Genomic DNA, 9,065 nt, shown 5'->3' with positions numbered 1-9,065 from the left:
ATCTCCCGAATGTTGAAAATGAGTTAGATTTAGTTTCGAAAAATGGAAAAATAGGGGGCAAATTTTCCGGGGGCAATTTTCCTAAGGGGCAATTTTCTGGGGGGCAATTTTCTGGGGGGCAATTTTCCTAGGGGGCAATTTTCCGGGGGGGCAGTTTTCCGGGGGGCAATTTTCCGGGGGGCAGTTTTCCGGGGGGCAGTTTTCTCGGGGGCAATTTTCCTGACACCTCTAATTCGTAGACACTCAAAGAGAAGAATGCTAATTTAGGGACTTATATTGCTCCCAACGACTCTTATTAGCCTTTTCATTCTTTTCTCGACGCTATACATCAAAATTCACAACTTTTTTTAACAAGGATGGACCTTTTTTCTAGTAGACTCAAAATATTATGCTATTTAGGGGGGAGTTATACTTTTACGGTGTGACGGGATTGGCCATTTCTTAGTACGGTATTACGGGATTTGACGCAAAAAAGACGGGAAAACGGTATTTTAAAATCAGACGGTGACGGTATTTGGCCTTATTCTTTGTCATTATGTCGGTATTTGAACCTGTAGAAACCGGTGTGACGGTGTTATTATTTTTTTCAATTTTCGAGATTCTGGGATTCAGCAAAAATTTTGACGGGAAAACGGTATTTCGAACCACTACGAACCCCCTATTTATTTTCCATTGTTTTGTTGAATCATATTTCCAGCCAGCAGAGGGAGTCGGGTACGGTCTGTGATAAGGTTAAGAATCAATTTTTACATACCATTTCGTCTTCTCCTTGATACAATGATCTTTTTGTGGAACACCATCTTTGGTAGATTGTAGGGTGCTTAAAAAAAGTTAAGTTAAAGTTGAGTGTTAAATCTCTGACGTATTCTTATAAAAATTTATTATTATTTCATAACACAGAAAAGACAATATAGTTTAATAATATAGAGATAAAAATTCACCTACCGATTGCTTAATTTACTTGCTTCTATGAAATAATTTAATAATTAACTTAGAATTCTATCTTAGAATTTAAAAACAACGTGACGAATTTGAAGTTATTTAAATTTTTTGAAAACGAACGGCGAACTGCTTGCAAAAGCGAAAATCAATTAGACCTAAATCAAATTAAAGGTTTCCGACTGTCAGTACTGTATCAATGTCTTTGGTACCCAGTGGGGCTACTTTTTCTAAAAGTTGATTCGATTCCCTCTTTTTGAATAATGTCATTAGCAAATTTTGATTTAATAGAAATATGAATTATGAGATATCAATTGAAAAGTCGAAAATGCTGACAGGGGAAATTTTCCAAAATAATCACCCAAGACTTTTGAAAATAGAAATAAAAAAGTGAAAAATAAAGAATCGCTGAAAGTGTTTTTACCGCCATTTCTTTTAATGGCAGAAAATGTTTTTTTTAATTGGTGAAGACTTTCCAGACAGGTTCTAGACCATCGGTTCTGTAATGTTCTGTTCTAACTAATCTTTTAAAGCCTTTGAAAGAATTAAGAACGAGGTCCACAACTTGAGTACATTAAGATCTGTTTAAGACATTTACACGATTATCTTTCATTATGGAGATTCTTAACTTTTTGGGAAAAGTAAATCCTAAAACATTCTTAGGTTGAGATCCACCTTAACATCAAATCAGTTGTCAGAATAAGCAAATTTAAGGAAATTTAGACTTTTTAGTTTTTTAAACGCTTTGCCTGTTATTGAGAGAAAATGGGTATGGATTAAAAGCTCTAAAAATGGACATTATGGGTTTTTTTACTTAGGACACTCTTAAATTCTTCTTCAATTAAGAATTTTTCTAAAGCTTTTGTCGGGTTTTTTAAATGTTTGTGAATTGAGTCTTTCCTGACTCGAAAAAAAGTATTGAGTGTTTTTGAATATAGCTTCTCAAAGGTTAACAAAAAGGTTTTTTGGAAAACGTGCAGAAAAGCTCCGAAATGTGTAAAAACTATCTTTTAGCGCGTCTAATTATGCTCTTTTCTTTATTGCAATGATTTATGCCATTAACAAAAATCTTTTTTTTTTTTTTCTTTTTTTTTTTTTTTTTTTTCATCATTAATTTCTTGATCTCCAAAAGTATATTGGTTCTTCTTACAAGAAGTTGAAATATTTTATGTATATGTTATGTATATAAATGTATATAAAATTCTACGATTCAAACTGATACGAAGTGGACAGCTAAATCATTAATGGAAGCTTAGTGGGCTGGTCGGCTACATAGTATAGAAATAATAAATGAATGGGCAACCTAATATAGAAGACGCTGAAAAATGGGTAAAACGATAAAACGTTTCCTTCTTTATTACACCCTCTTCTCGCAGACTCACTGGAAACCGTTCTCACTGGAAAATTTTACCAAAATATCGTCCCCGGTGGAAAGCTATCCTCCCATTTTTGTCCCCACTGAAAATAACCAAATAAACCAATCCTCACTGCAAATTATTATGCTATTTTTCCAATCCCCATTGAATTTTCTGACTTGAAAACAAAAGAATTTAAATCCACAGCTAGCCATTCAATTGTCATTTTATAATATCTAAATAACATCTATTACTTTTTTGTAATTTAATGCGTGATGTATTGATGTTATGTTATGTATATGTTATGATCTTAATATCTTTTTTCCAGTCTGCACTTTGTTGACCTGTAACCTGTGACCTGTAACCTGTGACCTGTAACCTGTAACCTGCGACCAGTAACCTGCGGTTTACACAAACCGTGTAATAGTAGTTGGTTCCAATTTAAAAGTGATTGGTATTTGAAAGATTTCAATCCAAAGTTATGTTGTTGTGTTTTTGCCTTGGGGCGATCTTAAATTTTCAGGTAATTTCTTGTGTGATAAATGTGTGTCAGGGTTTTGTAGGTTAGGTACGTTTTATCGGCTTTAGAAGAAAGATTAAATAGAGTTTGATGTACAAGTTGAATATTGAATTTGATAACAGTATTTGGTAAAGTTGGAATTTCTAGGTTTTGAATCTTCTCATTTCCGGAAAAGCTTTTCTATTGCCATTTTGGCAATGGAAAAAGTAGGTACTGGTACTACTAGGTAGGTTCAAAAGTAACTTTAACCAGCTTCAATTTGTTAGGCAGTCAGCAAAAAGGCCGTTGCGTGTCTTGCCGTTGCCTGGAAAAGACAGTGGAAATATCTCAGAGATGTGGCATATGTATAGTTTCCCCAGGAATAGCAAAAATTAGCCATCCTTTAGCCCGGGGTACTCTTAAAGCTTTTTTATAGACTCGATAGCGCGACTAAGTGGCCCGGTAGTTATATAATATACTTTTGCTTAGGCGGACTGTAAAACAGTCCGGCAGATTTTAGTTGTTGTTGGACGGTAAAAATTGTATGAAGCAAGGTTTTTTATCCGTTTATTGGTGATAGTTTCTCATATTTAGTTATTCTTCAACTCCAAGTAGTTTTTTTGTTATTTTGGTTTTTAACATTTTCTTTTAAAATAGCGACCTCGTCATATACTCCTAGTCTACTTCACTGGACTCAGCGTCATAAAAATATTATCAAAAAGCAAAGTCAAGCCAGAAGTAGACTCTAGTCTAGCCATCTTACTGTTGATCTTTAATAGACTAGACTTTTTTTCGAGTAAATTTCACTAATTGCTATCGCGTTCACTTTTCGTAATTACCAAAGAGACACGCATTTTCGTTTGTAAATGTTGATTTCATCTTTTCAAGAACTGTGATGGAATCGTAAAACTTTAAAAAAAAAACAGAGAGTGATTCCTCAAGGGATTGAAAATTGGACGAAATAACAGTTGTCTAGAACTTGTATATTTTATCACTACTCCTAATATTTACTTGTATGTAAAAATACAGTTGTTGTTACAGTTTTGTTTATGTACAGTTTTTGAGATTCATACATCATATTCCATCGTACTCCAACCAAGAGTTTTTGAGATTCATACATCGTATTCCATCGTACTCCAACCAAGAGTTTTTGAGATTCATACATCGTATTCCATCGTACTCCAACCAAGAGTTTTTGAGATTCCAACCCATCGTACTCCAACCAAGAGTTTTTGAGATTCATACATCGTATTCCATCGTACTCCAACCAAGAGTTTTTGAGATTCATACATCGTATTCCATCGTACTGCAACCAAGAATGGTAAGAAATATTTTTTTGTTTTTTTCTCACTAGCAATTTGTTTGATTCTTGACATTCAATTTGTCAAACTTTTTTAATCCTGGAAAAGGAGCTGGAGTCAAAGACTAGGTCTATTTTGGCCACTGAATCTTAAAAGGTCATTGTTAATCCCTCTCGAAACTGCACCACTGCTCTGATTTAGCAGAACCATACCTTTAAAGGTTCAAAAGATAATATTTTGTATTTTTCAAAAAATCAAGCCTTTTAGCCTAAATACAAATGGGTCACCTTTTAAAAGTGCTGACGGTCATCATATATAAAAATATTAATAAAAAATCTTTTACTTGGAAAATGATGAGTAAAAGTTAGGAAAATGTATGAATTTTCAAAATACTCTAAGGTCCCGAATAGTAGGGGGGGTCTGAATAAAAGGGGGGGGGTCCGAAATTTTTGCAAAATATAATAAACGGGGGGGTCTGAATAAACGGGGGGGGGGGGGGTCTGAAAATATTTAGAAGTTTCCTTTTACCTAAGTACTTCTATGAATTTTCAAGGGGCAAATTAAGGGTAATAAAATGGAAAAACACTTCAACTCAAAAACAAAAAACTAGAAAATTAATAAACGGGGGGGTCCTAATAAGAACGGGGGGGTCCGAAAATTTTTCGAAAATTAATAAGCGGGGGGACGTCTATTCGGGACCTTAGAGTACTATCCAAGGGGTAAATTCCTCCAAAAAAGGTGTACGAAATTTTTAGAATTTATTATTTTTTTGTGATTTTTTGTCTTTATTGTGACTTTTTCGTGATTTTATGATTTTTCTTTGATGTTTTTGTGATTTTTTTGCGATTTTTCTGTGATTTTTCTGTGATTTTTTAAATCTCTTTTGATATCTATTTTTATCAATCATAGTCCAAAATTAATAACTTGCATAAGGCTGCAGATTGTTAAAGTGTAATTATGTGCTTGCGTGTTTTCCATACTTTTAAACTAGCCATAACTTTCATTAAAGTGCCACCGCAGCAAAACGAACACATAGGGTTGAATTTGCATTCAAAATGAATCGTATTAGCCCTACAGTAATTTTTGTTAAGAGTGACTTCTCATCTGAGATAAATTATTCAGTCTTCAAATGCTAACAAGGGAGTGATTTACAGTTATAGTTTCAAAAGTAAACCCTATTTTCTTTACATCCGTGCCTTGCCTTGCACGCTTTTTTATTGAAATTTGGCCCAAACCTAAGAACAAACTAAGAACAATCTGAGCCTCAGATTTCAGAAATTACTGAGAAGTAGAGATTTCCATTTTAATTAATATGGCAAGAACATTTAAGTTTGAAAAACTCATAAAATTCAGATCAGCCTAGCCATAACTTCTACTGGTTTTTCTATAAAAAGTGTATCTAAGGATACTGCTCTCATATTTTATTTTACTAATGTACACATTTAGTAACATAACTATTCAAATACTTTGTGTCGAGTGATTTTTTAACCTACGCGGAGCGTAGCGCTAACTACTTGTGGAATAAAAAAAGGAATTTCCCAAAAAATGGAATTTCCCAAAAAATGGAATTTGCTTTGATTCATTGATTCTCTAGGGATAAGAAAAAGACAAACTAAGCTTTCAAAATGGGTACAATCAGATAAATTAACTCCGGAAAATTCTTTTTGATTATAATAAAACAATAGAGAGACCGTCATGTCAAAATAAGAATGCTACCATTTAACCGGTATAAGAAGAGTGACAAACAATATCGCAAAATTATGAGATGTTTTCCCAACTTCCTTATGCGTGAAGCTATAAATGCTATCCTCGGTCGCTTTAAGCGCCCTGTGGTGGTAATAAGAACACTTTAATTCATAAGATCACAATGCTGAGATTTTTGGTCAAATCTGAAGAACATATATATCAAGAGAAATATTAGGCTTATATTATAGAAATTAAGTCCTCTTATGTAATAAATAAACAAGGCATATTAAAAACATGTTAAAAACATTTAGCCTGTAAATTTCTAAAAAGAATACACTTCGGGGAAATTCCTGAAAAAGGAGGTATTCAGTAAGGGATGTAAGGTTTTCATTTTTTAACAACTAATCTTATAAATTCCTGAAAGTAAAGCTGTCCAACTTGGAAGAAACTCCTTAACGCTCTATATAGATGCAACATGCCCTGCGCGCGATACTTGCGTCTTCTCGGAATTTAGCTTTAGCGGGATATAGCTTTAGCGGGATATATGACCCTGAAAATGTGCATATTTACGCCTAGGAGATAGCGCTCCCCGTCCTATACATTATAATTATTTTAACTCAAATTTGCACGAATCTCAACCCCATATTTCATTTCAAAACGATTGAAACTGTGAAAGATTTTACCTTTCTTTTGATATTGTAAGTTTTTAAAACGCTCAAGAGCAATTAACACAAAGGAAGATGAGATTGGAAGTTGTACGAACGATTAAACTTTTAAATATATTTATTACTATTCTTGAAAACTCCGTGCTAACAGTGCACTTTTTCAAAATTTTTGCAATTCTCCAAGAAAATTTGGAATTCTTCCTCCAAAATGTGCCAATTTTACCGAAAAATTGGCCTTTTATCACAATTTCCTACCCTTACATTGCAGTTCAGTGCAGTTTTGTAATTTCCTACCCTTACAGTGCACTAGCTGAACTATGAAAAACCTACCCTTAAGGGCCGAACGCCTGGTAGGTCATTTACCTTGAGTGCCTCCCTGGGTAACACGTTAAGATTGGCAAATAGTAAGGAGCTGACTGCACATCAAAATTCATTTTTTCCGTCTTTAGGCATCATCATCGACCCCAAAAGCATACAGAACAGACACTGTAAGTGTAACTATTATTGACTCTTTAAAATATATATAAATTTGTATTTATTCCTTTAAACTAAAAGTAAGTAACAGTACCTTATCACATCATTCTATATTTTAGTCATAAAACACATTGCTCTGAAAACGAATCGAAAGCCCAGAAGTCTCCACTCCGTGCGGAAATTCTTTATACAGACTTTAAACAAAAATCACGTTTGAATAATAAGCTACGTTAAGAGAAAGCTTAAACGTTTAAACCCATTTATGAAGATATCCACTTGAATCTTTTACAAAGCTTTTCCTAGTTTTTAGCAAATCATAGAGATCCTTCTCTTATATTTTTTCATTAAATATGATTTCGTTCCTTTTAGGCACAACTTCTCTTACAAACAGAGGATGGGGATATCACATTGATCCCTGGTAATCAGGTTAGCCTCGAGGTAACAAAACAATGTTTTAAACCAAAATGTTAAATTGTAATTACACCCCTGTGTCACAGACCCGTTGGACCCCCCATCCCGGTGGAAAAATGGACCAAAAAATCGTCCCCGGTAGAAAAAATACCCTACATTTTCAACCCCACTGGGAAATTCCCCTATGATTCTATCCCCATTGAAAATTGAATGGAAAAAATTGGACTCCAAAACCATCCCCACTGGAATTTTTGAGCTGGGAACAATAGATTTTCTATCCCCATTGGGATTTCAATAGAAATTTTCATCCCCACTGAGGGAAAAGGCTCCACCGGGGCACTGAGACAGGGGTGTTGTAATTCCTAGTGTTTATTTTTCGGAAAAAACGAAAACTAAAAATCTAGCTCAAAGTTTTAAAGTTACTTTCTATTGTTAGGTGAGCTTTTTGAGCTTCTAAAAGTTTACCTCTTCTATGGGTATAAATTGCATCTGATTAAAACATACCTTGAAATGGGGGGGGGGGCTGCATTTTTTAAAAACACTTGATCTTTTACTCAAAGCACTTGTGATATATACATTTTTTGTTTAACCCTGAAACAAAACACAATCCAAACAATATTGGGCTATAAAGTAGGGATTTCATCTTAAAATGAGCTCTTCCATTAAATGTCCATACAAAGGGCTGAACGAACCTTTTCAAGTCAAAAAAGTTCTTGAAAATGTGTTGATACCCGCTGGAAATTGGTGAAATTTGTATTAAAACACTACTTCAAAAAGTTTTTTTCACACCTTACTTGATTTGACGGTGGATGAACTAAAATCAGTTGTTAACCCCCTGGGAATTCTAAAATAACTTTTACCCCCAGGAAAATTGAATAAACATCACTAAAGACCCCCTTGATATTCTTCTCAAACTCCCTGGAAATTATCCACCTGTACGGATATAAGATGGAATGGCCCAATTTCTCCAGACACAGTGAAACTGTATTTAAGTTCGTAAGTGAACCCCTAGTGTTTGGCGCGCACGCTAAATAATATATCAACTGCCGTCGACCTCTGAGTAAAACGCAATATCGGATATTTTTAGAGGCGATCTTTTTTTCGATTGGATTTGCGTTAGAGCTCAAAAGTCAGTCAGCTAGAATTTTTTGATGAGTTCTGACGAGACAGGGGTATAGTTTAGGTATGGGGGGGACTTGATTCAAAAACGACCATACATACGTTCCAAAACTAGGCTTTTGGCTTACATTTAGCCAAACTTGAGTAAGTTTGGGTCAAAAATTAAACCTTACAATGTATTCTTTTGTGAAAAATATGGTCATATTCTAAGTGCATTTTTCGACCCGCACAGTGTACTTTTGGTACCGTGAATAGCACAGGTCAAAATCATATATTGACGCTGTACCGACGAATCGAGATTCTATTCAGCGCGCAATCAAAGAAGACAAAAGCAACCATGACGATCATCCAAGATCTTGGATGAGGTTCAAAGTTGATACTTTTATTCCCGTCGTTGAAAACACTTACAAAAAGTCATCAATGCTTTGTAAAACGAGTCAGTGATAGAGAATCGTAACATAAAGTCTGTCTATTATCTCGATTCAATTAAAGTGACATTTCCATAATTAAAAGTTTAGTAATTACTATTATACATTTGGGGATCATATAAAAGATTTCTTTCGAAATAAACTCATTTCAATTACACTTGGAGGTTTCTTGGGAATCCGTAAATAGC

This window comes from Clytia hemisphaerica, unplaced genomic scaffold, assembly GCF_902728285.1.
Source record: "Clytia hemisphaerica strain Z4C2 unplaced genomic scaffold, Clytia hemisphaerica genome assembly, whole genome shotgun sequence".
NCBI lineage: Eukaryota > Metazoa > Cnidaria > Hydrozoa > Leptothecata > Clytiidae > Clytia > Clytia hemisphaerica.
Note: the sequence above shows the minus strand (reverse complement) of the source record.